The sequence below is a fragment of the Lactuca serriola genome, chromosome 5 (assembly GCF_051521515.1).
Source record: "Lactuca serriola cultivar US96UC23 chromosome 5, Lser_US96UC23_V15, whole genome shotgun sequence".
In the NCBI taxonomy this organism is placed as follows: Eukaryota; Viridiplantae; Streptophyta; class Magnoliopsida; order Asterales; family Asteraceae; genus Lactuca; species Lactuca serriola.
The window spans coordinates 304,791,999-304,805,522 of NC_136412.1; positions in this window are offsets into that span (position 1 = coordinate 304,791,999).

The window sequence follows — 13,524 nt, forward strand, 5'->3', positions numbered from 1 at the left end:
ACATGATGTGATAAGATTGCATTTGAATATTTTGCAGGATCAGTGAAAAGAAAGGAAGCTTGATGAAAGAGCAAGAAGAATCTAATCACAAAGAAATGGATCTCGATCGCATGGACTTGAAGATTAGATTTTGAGCTTAGATAGTTATGATAGAGTTTTTAGGAATTTTCTTTTGAATACATAGTTTTCAATGGATTTTGCATTGTAAGGACAAATGTTTTCCGCTGCTTTTATAAATAAAATAAATTTTGGTTTGACTTATTTATTTATTTGTTTATTTCCTTGCAATGAAATCATTATGAAAATTGATGTTTGCATATTTCTACAACGAGTGGATATGATTCTTATTTATGATGTTTATGGAAAGTCGAGAATTTACCAAATAGGGAGAGTTTCTCATCGCCCAAGTTTCAATTGGACAGAAACGTGGAATCATGCAACTTCATTGCACGATGAATGAGAAATTTCATATTTGGAAATTAGACTAATTCATTGACAAAGTGTCAAGTGAAGGACTAGGAGATCGAGTACACAAAGTTGTGTGTTGATCAAGTCCACCATAAGAATAACAAAAAACATTCGTCATGATTTACTAAAGGTTTAGTAAATATGATTATACTTACAAGATTAAGTGTAATTCTGAATTGATTGAAAAAGTTTAAATCAATAGCAGAACGAATAAGAAGAATCAAGTAGGCAGAAAGATAAAAGTTTCTCCATTCTAAGAAGAAGGGAGATTACCTTTTATGCTTTATGATAGGTCTTAATGATTAAGAACCATATCTCAATTGATCCTCTAAGAGAGTCTTAGTACAATTGCAGGTCTAAGAAGAGGATTCAAGAATTGAAGAAATGGTTAAATCAAGAAGTCAATCATACTTCGTTCCAAAACAAGTCTTAGAGCTAAGATTGTGACATTGAGTGATAAGTACTAAGAAGGTTTATAACATTCATCAAATGTGGAAAGTTGTGATGTCTTGGATAAGACAAAGACCAACTAGGACCAATTTATGAAGTGTTTTGATAAAAACTACACTGACTCTTGAATATTTGTTTGTCAAGAAATGTTTATTGACAAGAGAATCTTATATGTCAAGGAGTCAGTGGGAGTCTTATTGGTCTTGAAAGGTTTCAAGAACAAATCAAAATAGACCTTATCGATCATCACTAGCACACGAGTTGAGGTTTACAACCTATCGTGTTGACATTTATGTGCCATTCCAATTGAGTTAATTATGCATGTGAGTTCTACGAGTTCTCATTTGAACGCATAAAAGGCAGGCACCTTGATCAATGGAAAGTACATTGATAGGAAAGGGTGAGCTGCTTAACTACTTGGAAGACATGGTGGGCAGCTGTGTTACCATAAGGCAAGAAGTCAAGATTAAGAAAGTTCGGTCCATATGAGTGTCAATTTGTCATAAACTTTGGTTTTGACAAATTCACATGGATAGGAACACATACACCATTAAAATCTAAGTGTCATAAGATTCCCTCCTTCATGAAAATGATTGTGAGGAAATGCTATCACTAAGAAAGATTTTAAGAAAATAGTGATTGTAAAATTGCATTCTCGAATTCGATTATGGTTACGGTACCCCTTTCCATGATTTGAATTGTGAGGTTTGGCAATTAGTCTTAATTGTTTAGACACACATATAAACTATCTAAGGCAAAGGTGTATAAGTTCAAAAAGCCTTGATAAAAGATTATCAAAGCATTAGGTATTGGAAACATGAACTTAAGAAATTCAATAAGGATTGTTTTTCTGAAAGTTAGGTTGTTTCTGAATGCATGTCAAAGCTAGTGGGAGCATAAGTGTTATGTTTATAATAATCATCATGATAGTGGGAGCATAAATATTATGATTGTATGATTATTATGGAAAGTATTGCAAGTTAGCAATATTAATTATAGAAAACAAGAGTCATACTTTGCAAAGTTGTAAGTGTTGAATGGTTGTTTTGCTATAATTAAGGGAGAGAATATTATGCTTCATTTCAAATCTAAAGGCTTAGGTTATGGAATGTTAATAACTTAGTCAAAGAAACATAGTGTGTTCTTAAAATTTCGATTATGATTACGACATTCCTCTTCACAATTCGAATTTTGAGAACATAGCAAATAAAACATTATGGCAAAATATTGATAAAGTATCAAATCTTTATTTAAGACATTATGCATCGTGTCCCATACGCTTCGGGTATAGGATCGATTGCAAATGCTATAATATTTGACCATTCTAAAATTTTCCAAATGTCTAGCGCATTTAGAGGGAAAAAGAACAAGAATCGGTTTTGACTAAGATAATTAAACAACTATCAAAGGACAATCTAAAGTTCGCCGAGGATTGGTCGCTTGTGAGTATAATATTGGATGGACCATATCGACATTATTATGAATAGATAAGATTCTATTAAGAATGAGTTGTCATATGGAAAATATGGAAACGTGTCCATATTGGGAATTGAATATTGAAAACATATGACTAGATTAGAAACTTTTATGCAAAAGGATGTTCAAAGGAATGTACTTTGAGTGAGAGACATCATATCTAAGGAATTATCTTGTAACAATCTCCGATAGAAGACTTTGTAATATCGTTGGCAATAGTCTTTGTGACTTTGGTGCAGTGACATTACAAAAGGATCGTTGCATAGAATGTTAGAATCTAGCATATTCTATAAGTAGCAAGAATTTGATATTCTTGCACTTATGAAAAAGGATTAGGAGTTGTGAAATGAGAATGATTGGAAATATGTTCAATTTGATCTATTTCACAAAGTAAGAACCATAGGTAAACATTGTGTGCATGCGGAGCATGGGACAAGTGCTATAATTCAAGTAAGAAGTTGATTACCCGAAACGACAAATAATGAGTAATCGATATGGTGATAAATAAAAGGAGTTTTATTTATACTCAAAGGTTTGAGGCCATATGGGATTAGTATTATTCTTGTGTTTCACTTTGCATTTTTTGACTTCCTGAATAATTTAATTGGTTAAGAACAGTCAAATTATTCGAACGGGCCACAGTCGTTCATATGTTGGAAGTAGGTATGGATGAAGACTGTCGTGAATTGGTGTGTGGATTGTCTAAAAGAGTATTAGACATAAGCAAATGTTTGCTGCAACATTCATGAGTGCTTATGAATATGAATTTGAGCATTGGATTAAACCCACGCTCACTTGGATCACTCCATGAATTGTATCACGAGTGATTGGTGAGACGATAACATCTTATATTCTTAAATCGAGATGTGTGAGTTGTATCTTGCAAATCGGTTGCACATTGATAATATGTAAACGCACTAGTAACTTGGTGTTATAAAACATATTGTTGTGTGTGATTCGGTGAGTGAGTGCAAGCGAGCATTGAATCAAAGTTTATCCGTTCCTTTTATCCAAAGTAGGATAAAAGCGATATCTTTGGGCCCCTCGATGATTTGATGATGACAAACGTAAATGCTCGGGCGGGCTAGGGCTAATTTGATTTGTTCAATTAGTCAGTCGTCATAAATCGGAAGTTGAGAAATAGTACAAAGAGAATGATTTGAAATCATGTCTTATACGATATCTAGAATGGAGGAATATATGATCCCTTATCTAAAGGACACGCGTATCTGATAGGATCAAAGTTGACAGCGGCTTTGGAAAGCTACGATTGCAGATCAGGATCTGAAGTCATACACATAATAGTTATTAGACTTATCCAAGTGGGAGACTGTTGGATTAGTGTCTAAGTCCATAACTATTTTGGTATGTGCTTGACCCGATGGTGCATGGTCCTTTTGAGTTGCCTTCACCAAAGCAACTTGATAGGATGAATTATGGAGAGAAAGGATTAAATATGATTTATTAGTATATTATGAGAATAATATATTAAAGGAGAAATCATATTGTTTAATTAATATTAGTCAAGAATGAATTGATAATTAGTTTTGTGACTAAAAGAGATTAATTAAACTTAAGGTACTGGAATTGTAATTATAAGATAATTGCAATTTGGGCTATGGATTGCCTTATATTAAGGAGTGGACGAATTCTATGGGGAAACCCATGAGGAAATCGTCCAAGGCCTTAAGGAAAGGAATCTATGGGTTGCTTAGGGCTTAAGCATCCAATTTAGGGTTTCCTTGTTAGATAACCCTGATAGCCTCCTATATATATAGATCCCTTATGACCCAAAAACGTGGCTAAGCATCCTTCTAGGGTTTCACACGTTTTAGGGCAGCCTCCTTTACCTTTCCTCTTCATTCTCTTGCTCTTGGTGTTTGTGAACCATTAGAGGAGTGACATTTGTGACTCTAAGCTTTCTAAAGTCAATAGAAGAAGGATTTGGGATTGTTATTGCTATATAACAATCAAGGTAATATCTTAAACCCATTCTTATGTTAATATGATTACTTGTATGCTAGAATTAGGGTTTATAGTCTTGGATAACTTGCATGTACAATAGAGAAACCTAGATCCAAGCATTAGGGTTTGTATGAGCACATAGGATGTTCTTATGGCCAAAACCCATCAGGGCTATACTAGAGATTTTTGGGTCTATTAAGACCACACTGATCGAGAATTTTGAGGAGCACTATGCCACTGTCATTGAGGTTGCTACTACCGCATCCATCACAGTTGTTGCTACTGCAAGACTGCAGGGGATGATTTGTTGTGGTATCGAGAGTTCAACAACACGAGGCTACCCGAGTTTGAGGCAACCCTAGATCTGATTACTGCAATGAGATGGATTTTTGATGTTGAGCATTTTTTTACACTTGTTGTCCGGAGAATCCGAGGGATCGTTTTGCGCTGAACTTGCTTCGCTTGGGAGCGAAGTATTGGTGGAAGTTTAGGACAACTGGTTATACTCTTGCAAAGCGTTCTATGGTGACCTGAGAGAGATAGATGAGTTTGTACCAGTTGTCGAGAGGGAGAGAGAGAGAGAGAGGTTGGCCCAAGAGTTCTTATCTCTCAACCAGAAGACGGAGATGATGATTGAGATCACCAGGATATTTGATGATAGGGCCCTGTTTTTCCTTAAGCATGTGTCGACTGAGCAGGCATGTGTGAGTCGGTATCTGAGTATTCTGAGGAGGGATATCTATGAGTTCAAGGCGAATATTTTGTATTAGACATTGGCTAAGCTATAGACCATATCCAGGAGGAGAGGAAACGAGATAGAGACCCAAGCTAGAGATGAGAGGGAGATCCAAGTAAGAGATACGTGACCAGCGCAGTCGCATTGGACAACTAAGCGGCCTAAGCCCACTGATTCAAGAGCTAGAGGCCAGAAGGGTCGCACATGCGGTAAGTGCGGCAAGGGTCATGAGGGACCCTGTCGGTCAAGGACTGTTTGCCACATGTATGGTAAGGAGGGGCATCTGGCAAAGGATTTCGGGTTTTTGGAACCATACTGGTCATTTAAGTGTCGAGTGTCCTCAGATTGCATCTAGGGCAGTTCATACTCTGGCCCCCGCGACCCTGCGTATTATTGATGGTCGGCAGGCGAAAGTCGAGGCTTAGAGGGCTCGAGGGAGAGCATTTCAGTCGAAAGCAGAGGAGGCTTGTTCAACTCCAGATATCATGGCTGGTATGTGTTCTTTATTATTTTGCTGATTTATTTACGTTGCTTATGATGTTGTTCATGTTAGTACTTTCTATTTAACTTTTGTAGCTGTGTTTGTGTTATTTGACTCAAGTGCGAGTTGGTCTTTTCTGTCTTCATCTTTCTGTCGTGGTGTTAGTACTGCGCGGGAGGCCTTGAGCAGGCTATTGAGAGTCTCTATACCTGATGAGCGCCCGGTCTCCACTACTAACACCTACCAGGGTTGTGTGCTAGGTATTTTTTTTGTTGGATATTTGATAGATCTTATCCTTATTGTGATGGGAGATGTTTGTGTTATCGTGGGTACGGATTGGTTGAGCTGGTTTAGGGCCCTGATTGATTGTGAGCGGCGGATGGTGATGCTTCAAGATCATAGTGGGCGGGGGGGGGGGGGGTGCTGACCATTTACAGTAAACGGACTAGGCCAGGATCAACTTTATATTCAGCCGCCAAGGGGCGAGGCAAAGTTTACAGCATGTGTGTATGGGTTATTTGGCATATGTTGTGGATAGTTGGGTTGATGAGAAGAGATCGGTTTCTATTTCTGATTTTCCTATTATGCATGAGTTCCCCAATGTTTTTTAAGAGGAATTACCTGGTGTGCCTCTTAAGAGGCAAGTAGGGTTCTGGATCGAACTGCTCCTGGGTGCGGCACCAATTGTCAATGCATTGTATCCTTTTATAGCACCTGAGATGTAGGAGTTATCCTCTCAGTTTAAGGAGCTGTTAGGAAAAAAATTATTCGCTTGAGCAGTTCTCTATAGGGAGCACCTATCCTTTTTTTGAAGAAGAAGGATGATTCACACTGGATGTGTACTGATTACCGGGAGTTGAATAAGCTGACGGTGAAGAACCGTTATCCATTACCAAGGATTAATGATAATTTCGATCAGTTGCAAGGGGCATCTTGGTTTTCCATAATCGGGTTGAGGTCTGGTTACCATCAGATGATGGTGTGAGAGGAGGATATTTAGAAGACGGCCTTCGAACTCGTTACGGGCATTACGAGTTGGTGGTGATGCATTTTGGACTCACCAACGCATCGGCGATGTTCATGGATCTCATGAACCAGATGTGTAGGCCCATGTTAGATCGATCAATGATCATCTTCATCGATGACATTCTTGTCTATTCGAAGACCAGGGAGCAGCATTAGGAGCATTTGTGGAAGATTCTCGGAATTTTGTGGATGGAAAGTCTCTATGATAAGTTCTCTAAGTGTGATTTTTGGTTGCGTGAGCTTTTGTTTTTGGGACACCTCGTCAACCAGAATGGTATCTTGGTTCACCTAGCCAGGATAGAGGCGGTGATGCGGTGGGAAATGTTGAAGTCTCTAAGACTGTTGTTCCTCTTACTAAGTTGATGAGGAAGGATGTTGTGTTGAGCAGCAGGCATCATTCGAGACTCTTCACCAGAAACTATGTGAGGCACACTACTAGAAAAACAGCCTTTTACGACGCTCATTGCGCGTCGTAAAAGGCTCAGACGACGCGCAAATGCGCGTCAAGGAAGGCCCTGTCATAAAGAGAGACGACGCTCATTTACGACGCGCAATTACGACGCGTGTTTACGACACGCAATGCGTATCAAGGAAGGCCCTGTCATAAAGGAAGACAACTCGCATTCGCGTGTCGTAACCTTACGACGCGCGTGTTAATGACACGCAATGCGTATCAAGAAAGCCCCTGTCAAGAAAGGCCATGTCATAAATGAAGATGACACACATTTTTGCGTATCGTAAATTTAAATGTTTAAAAAAAATTATATATTTATTAATTTTTAAATTAAATTTGCATTTAATTTCTCATAATAGAAATAAAATACTTTTTTGATAGATTTACTAATTTTCAAATTAAATAACACATTAAAAGTCTCATAATACAAAATAAAATACCATAAACAATAAAGATAATTCATTGCACTAAGGACCATGTTAACAAAATAATATAACATTATATACCATAAGTACCCTCAAGTAATCAATCTCTTACAATGTTACTAAAAATACCCTCAAGTAATCAATGTCTTACAAAGTTAAGAGACTAAGTTGGTATGTAATATGGCACTAAGAAGCCCAAGAATTGTTTGTGTTTTTCCTGTTCCTGGTGGATCCTACATGGACAAAAGGTAAGAATTAACATTTTCAAAGTACAATGCCTCAATAAGGAAATCAATGGTAAAAGGAAAATCTGAATAAGAACAAACTTTATACATATATACATGGAAGTATTGTAATACACAATAACAACAACAAATACCAAATTACCCTTTGCTTACCTTTTCTTATGGCCACCTCCAAAAGTGAGAATTTGATAAAAGATTTAGGTCACGCATTCTCTCATCAAGCTCTGTATCCAAAAGTGAGAATTTGATAAAAGATTTAAAAAGTGGGAAAATATCAAGAATATAGAGGACAATACATTAAGAAAAAAAATTACCTTCACAAAGAGCAAGTTTCAACCTTCTTCCCCAACAATGTTTGAAAGCAAAAAGCTCATATATATCGATCTCTGCTAAAAGGATATCTATTGCTTGATGATCTTTCTGCAAATTGAAGTACAAAATATATTAGGCATATGATAATAAGGAGAGAATTATATTTTTGTTTTCGTTTTTTATTTTTAATGCTGCTTTCACTGCTGTAATCCAACACATAACAGGATAAATAAATGAATAAAAACTAACAGAGATTAATGTTCTCTAAAATGAAGAACATGATATTTGATAAAAGAGAGAGTTAATTCAAAATTGATGGATGTTTACCTTTAAAAAAGGAAAAAAGACCATGAAATATGTATATTCCTGATAGCAGAGAAGGCAGTGACAGTGAAAATCTTCATTTATCATGACAGATAACCATCCCCCAATCCTTCTACCAACTTATATACTCTGTTGCAACAAACAAAATATATAAAGAATTACCCAAAATGCCCCTCCCATTAATAAGCCCTTTATTCGTAGGATTTTCCCATAATACCCTTATCTAAAATATGTGGCAAGCTTTTTTGGTTAACTCATCAAGTCATTATGTCCAAATTAAGTCAAAAGGAAACAACTATATGTAGCTTTCTGGATTAAGTGCTTAACCCATTAAGCCTATTAAGATAAAAAAAGAAATAAAGTAAAACTAATAAAATATCATATTATTTTCCATTCAGATTCTATATATATATATATATATATATATATATATATATATATCATTTCACTTTCAAGACTTCAAGTTTTTAAAAAAAATAAAAATTGCCAGTTTACAAAACTAAGCAATTTTAAGTTTAATAAAATATGGGAATACAAATCATCAAACTCACATCTGGACTTGTATGGAAATGATTCTTCTCCATTGTGTATTCTATGTATCCCATCAAAAACCACACTGGGAGAACTTGTATAAATAAGCCTCTTCACATTAAGTTTAGTACAAGCATCAATTATGTTCTTAGTACTTGTAAATCCAAAAACAAAAGTTAATACTCTCTTAGAAATTAACTAACTATGTTTATTATATTTCTTTTTACCTGTAATTATTATTATTAAATAATAATTAAAACTTAGGATATGAATAATATATATATATATATATATATATCCATGGGTCCTACACAATATCAAATAAGGAAACTTACTAGCCCAATTACAGCAAAGACTACAATGGCTGCTAGAGCACACTGTAAAAAAAAGTCAACAAGAGGTGAAGTGAAGTCAAGATAGAAAATAAAAAGTTTTAATAACTGTATTATACGTACCTGAGGTATAAATTCAAACAATGGTGTTATGAATAATAAAGCAGAGCAGATGATAATGCCCATGACAAATCCTGACAAACCGGTTTTCGCCCCACTTTCATTATTAACTGCTGACCTTGAAAAGGAACCTATAAAACATATTTAATTAAAACTGGTCCTTTTAGAAGCATTTCAATATTTATAAAACCTAGCATGTATTACTATTATTAAGTTATATCACTTGTTCCTTTCTTACATGTTGCAGGGTATGCTGAGAAAAAGGACCCAACAATATTAGCTACTCCTAGGCCAAACAACTGTTAAAAAAACATTGAATGAGTCAGAAAAGAACATTGATTGAATGATGCAGCTGGTAGTTATTAATGGAGGAATCAGGTGCAGCCATATGGAAAACCATTTCTGCCCCTTCACAAGCTGCATAATGGCAAAATCACACATCAAACCATGTCAAATGCTAGAAACAATGACCATGTAGCTAAATGATCATAAAAAGTCTATATCTATAGGAATGATTTAACAGACAAAACTAACTGAGTTACCTTTATATGCATGTACATGGTGGTGCTGAGGCAGATGTTGGATTTAACAGACAAAGTAAGTACGTTCCACCATTTTTGCAATAGCCATCATCACAGATGCAGGAATCTTGATTCTTGGCCTGCAAACTACATAAAATCATAAATAAAGGCAAAGTGGAGTTTAATCTTTCCATGAAAACAAACCAATAAGAAGAATATACCTTTCATACCCAAGACCTACAAGAATAAGTGACATGAACTCCCAAAATTGTATTGGTTCCATATTCGTTATAAAGCAAGCCTGAAAATTAAAAAATAATAAAAACTTCATACATTATCTCAAGTAAAATTGAAAAGGTTTATTTAAATTACATCTCTTGCGGCTCCCTTTGATGCAGATCCATCTAAAGCTAGAGCAAGAAGGAAGTCAAGAATATATATTAGGATAGAAATAAAAAATAAAATTTAATGAAATATTAATCAGTACAGGTGTAGCAGCTGAACCAGGGTTATAACTAGTAGGGGCTCCTGAAGCATATGGTCCATAGCTTCTCGCCATTCCAATATGTCCCGAGTTATTGCTTCCTAGCTTTATACTGTTGAAGTAGGTATTTAGAATTAGAGGCGGCAGCCACTGGTAGTGCTGGATACATGCCACCACCTTGTTGTGGTTGTTTTGGGAATGTCCCATTGCTTAAAAACTGATGGATAGCAGTCAGTGAAGGGACATAAAATGGGGAAAAAGATTATTAGAACCTGAAAAACAAAAAACATGAAACAAAGTAAAATTTCACAATAATTTTAGCTTCTTATATGAAGATGATAGAAATTCGTAATTTTTACCTGCATTTCTGGTGGGCCCTAGACAGATAGAATTTTCAGAGGGATGACTGGAACTTACTTTCCCATTAACATGAGTTTCAGGCATAAAGTAGTTACTGCGTTCATGAACAGTATTTAACTTTACATATGTTCTCATACTTCTTGATATTTGCTTATGCGGAACACTAGTTTGACCAGAATCCCCTACAGAGGGTAAAAAGGTAACCTGATGCAGCTATGTATATAAGCATAACACTTTTTGGAGGGAGCTCATCACAAATTGCAGCCAATACCTGCACACACCAATCACAAATGAGTACACCACATTACATGTTTAATCAATTAGAAAACTAGAAAAACAGATAGTAACAAAGTGACCGGGCACCACACGTAAGTGTTATCATCCTTGAATCTCAGTCCAAAACCCATAAAATTAGTTTTTTTAAACAGACATGAAAATGATAACCATAAACAATATACTGCTACTTATCATAACCCATATCATATATTCTAGATAGAAGAGATGAAGTAATAGTAAGGCGTAAGCATCTGACTAAAAAATATTTAAAAATGAAAAGCTCATAAAAGAAATAAATGAATTTTGGATTTAAGCCCTTTACCTAGATAGATTCCAGATTAGCATTCAGACAAGAAACAAATAATAGAGTTGTAATTTGGACTTAAAATTTACTGTTTTAGCTATTCTATGTCAATTCTTTCATTCATGTTACAATTAGAAAATCACAGGCTAGCTTATATGAATGTTTCAGGGATATGTATTATGCATAATGTCTCTCTATACATACATACACTTCATGTCACATGAGTTATCTGAAAGATTCATGTTTTTTTATAAAACATTGAAATATTATCTTAAAGTTGTTGAGCCTCCTTGTACCCCTGTATCATTCAATCACAAATAAGGTGGTTATGATGGATTCTTAGCTAACTCGGTCATATTTTCAACAAACCCTTAACCAAATCCTTCATTACATATATTTTACTTTCCTTTTTCTCTATCTTATTCACCTATATCTCCAATACCCCTTTTCACCCTAATGTGTCGATCTCAATGGAACATTTTTAGCTAAAAAGTAAGAAAAATGTATTGACAACTCATACCATTTTGCAAGAAAGGCACATACTTGAAGACAGAGGCCATGATTCGATAATCAAATATTGCAAAACTCAGTGAAGCAAATAATCAAACACTTAGTGGGCAATAAAAATCCAACACATTAAAATAAAAAAATAATAATAAAAACTTGCACCAGACATGGAAATAAAAAATAAAAAGAAGCTTGAACACAATAAAAAGGAAGTAAGTAGTTGGGGATGATGATGAATAGTTAGTGATGATGGATTTATTTTCAACATATGATTTACCTTGAGATCCAAAATTAGCATGAAGAATAGGAATCACTCTGATAACCCTGTTGCAAAGACTTTCCCACATCATTATGCTTGTCAAAATAAGAAATTACATCAATGAAACTATAAAATAACTTGTAGTTTAAGAAGCAATTAGCGTTAATTTTGAATTGGGGAAACAAACCTTAGTTCTTTTTTCTTCGCCATGGAAAAGCACACAAACGGAAGGATGTGTATGATGTTTTCCTTCAAGATCTTCGCCTTCAAAGGTACACGATTCATCTCCATTTTATCATGCTTCCCTACCGATTCCTAATCGAAAACCATGATTTCTAGAGCTTGAACTTTAGGAGGGGGAAGGAGGGAAGCATCGTAACTAGAGCAAGAGGGAAACAAAAATGGAGGATAAAAAAGAAGCGGGTTTTCAAAATGCTTGGGGATTTCATTTTCCCCAGTATCAACTAAAACCCTGGCCTAGCACGTGCTAGAGAGAAGGGAGGTGGCGATGGCTTAGGGTTTACAGAGAGACGGGAGGTAGAGAATGAAGGGAGATATAGAGGAGAGAGTATCAGAGAGAGGAGAGTGGATTGCAAGGATGAAAGATAGATAGAAGATTTCAAAACAAGGTGGGTTTTCAAAATTTTGGGGATTTCGTTTCCCCTTTGTCTACTAAAAGCACGTTTCATTAAAATTATAAAGCGACAGGTAAAGACGACGCGCGTTTAAGATAAAGCGCCCTCCGTGTTTTTAATATTTTTTTCTTGAGACACTAAATTAAGGGCACGCAGTAATGCGTGACGTAAATCCTAATTTTTTTTTGAAGAGATGACACTATTTTAAGGGCACGTCCTTTTGCGTATCATTAATCAGCGCGTGTTGTAAAAAGCGCGTCATTAAAGGTCTATTTTCTAGTAGTGGCACCAGTACTTGCCCTCCCTGAGGGAGTTGATGATTTTGTGGTCTACTGCGATGCATCCATTTTAGGGTAAGGTATTGTGTTGATGCATAGGGGACATGTGATTGCATACGCTTCGAGGCAGTTAAAGCCTCATGAAGTGAAGTATCCCTCCCATGATTTGGAATTGGGGGTGATAATTTTCACTCTCAATATTTAGTGTCACTATCTTTATAGAGTTCGTTGTACCAAATACATGGACCATAAGAGCCTGAGATATCTTATGGATCAGACTAACCCGAACATAAGGGAGAGGAGGTGGTTGTATATGGTGAAAGGTTACGAATATGAGATTATGTATCACCCAGGAAAGGCCAATGTAGTGGCCGACGCTTTGAACTGGAGGGCGGTCAGTACCCCGATTTAGGTTGTGTGTATGACGATGAATGTGATGACCACGGTTTTGGAAACGATGAAGGAAGCGCATTCGGAGGCCATAAAGGAAGAAAATCAGAAAAGTGAGTGGGTGATCGGTCAGATTTCAACCTTTGATATCGACAGTAGGGGGAT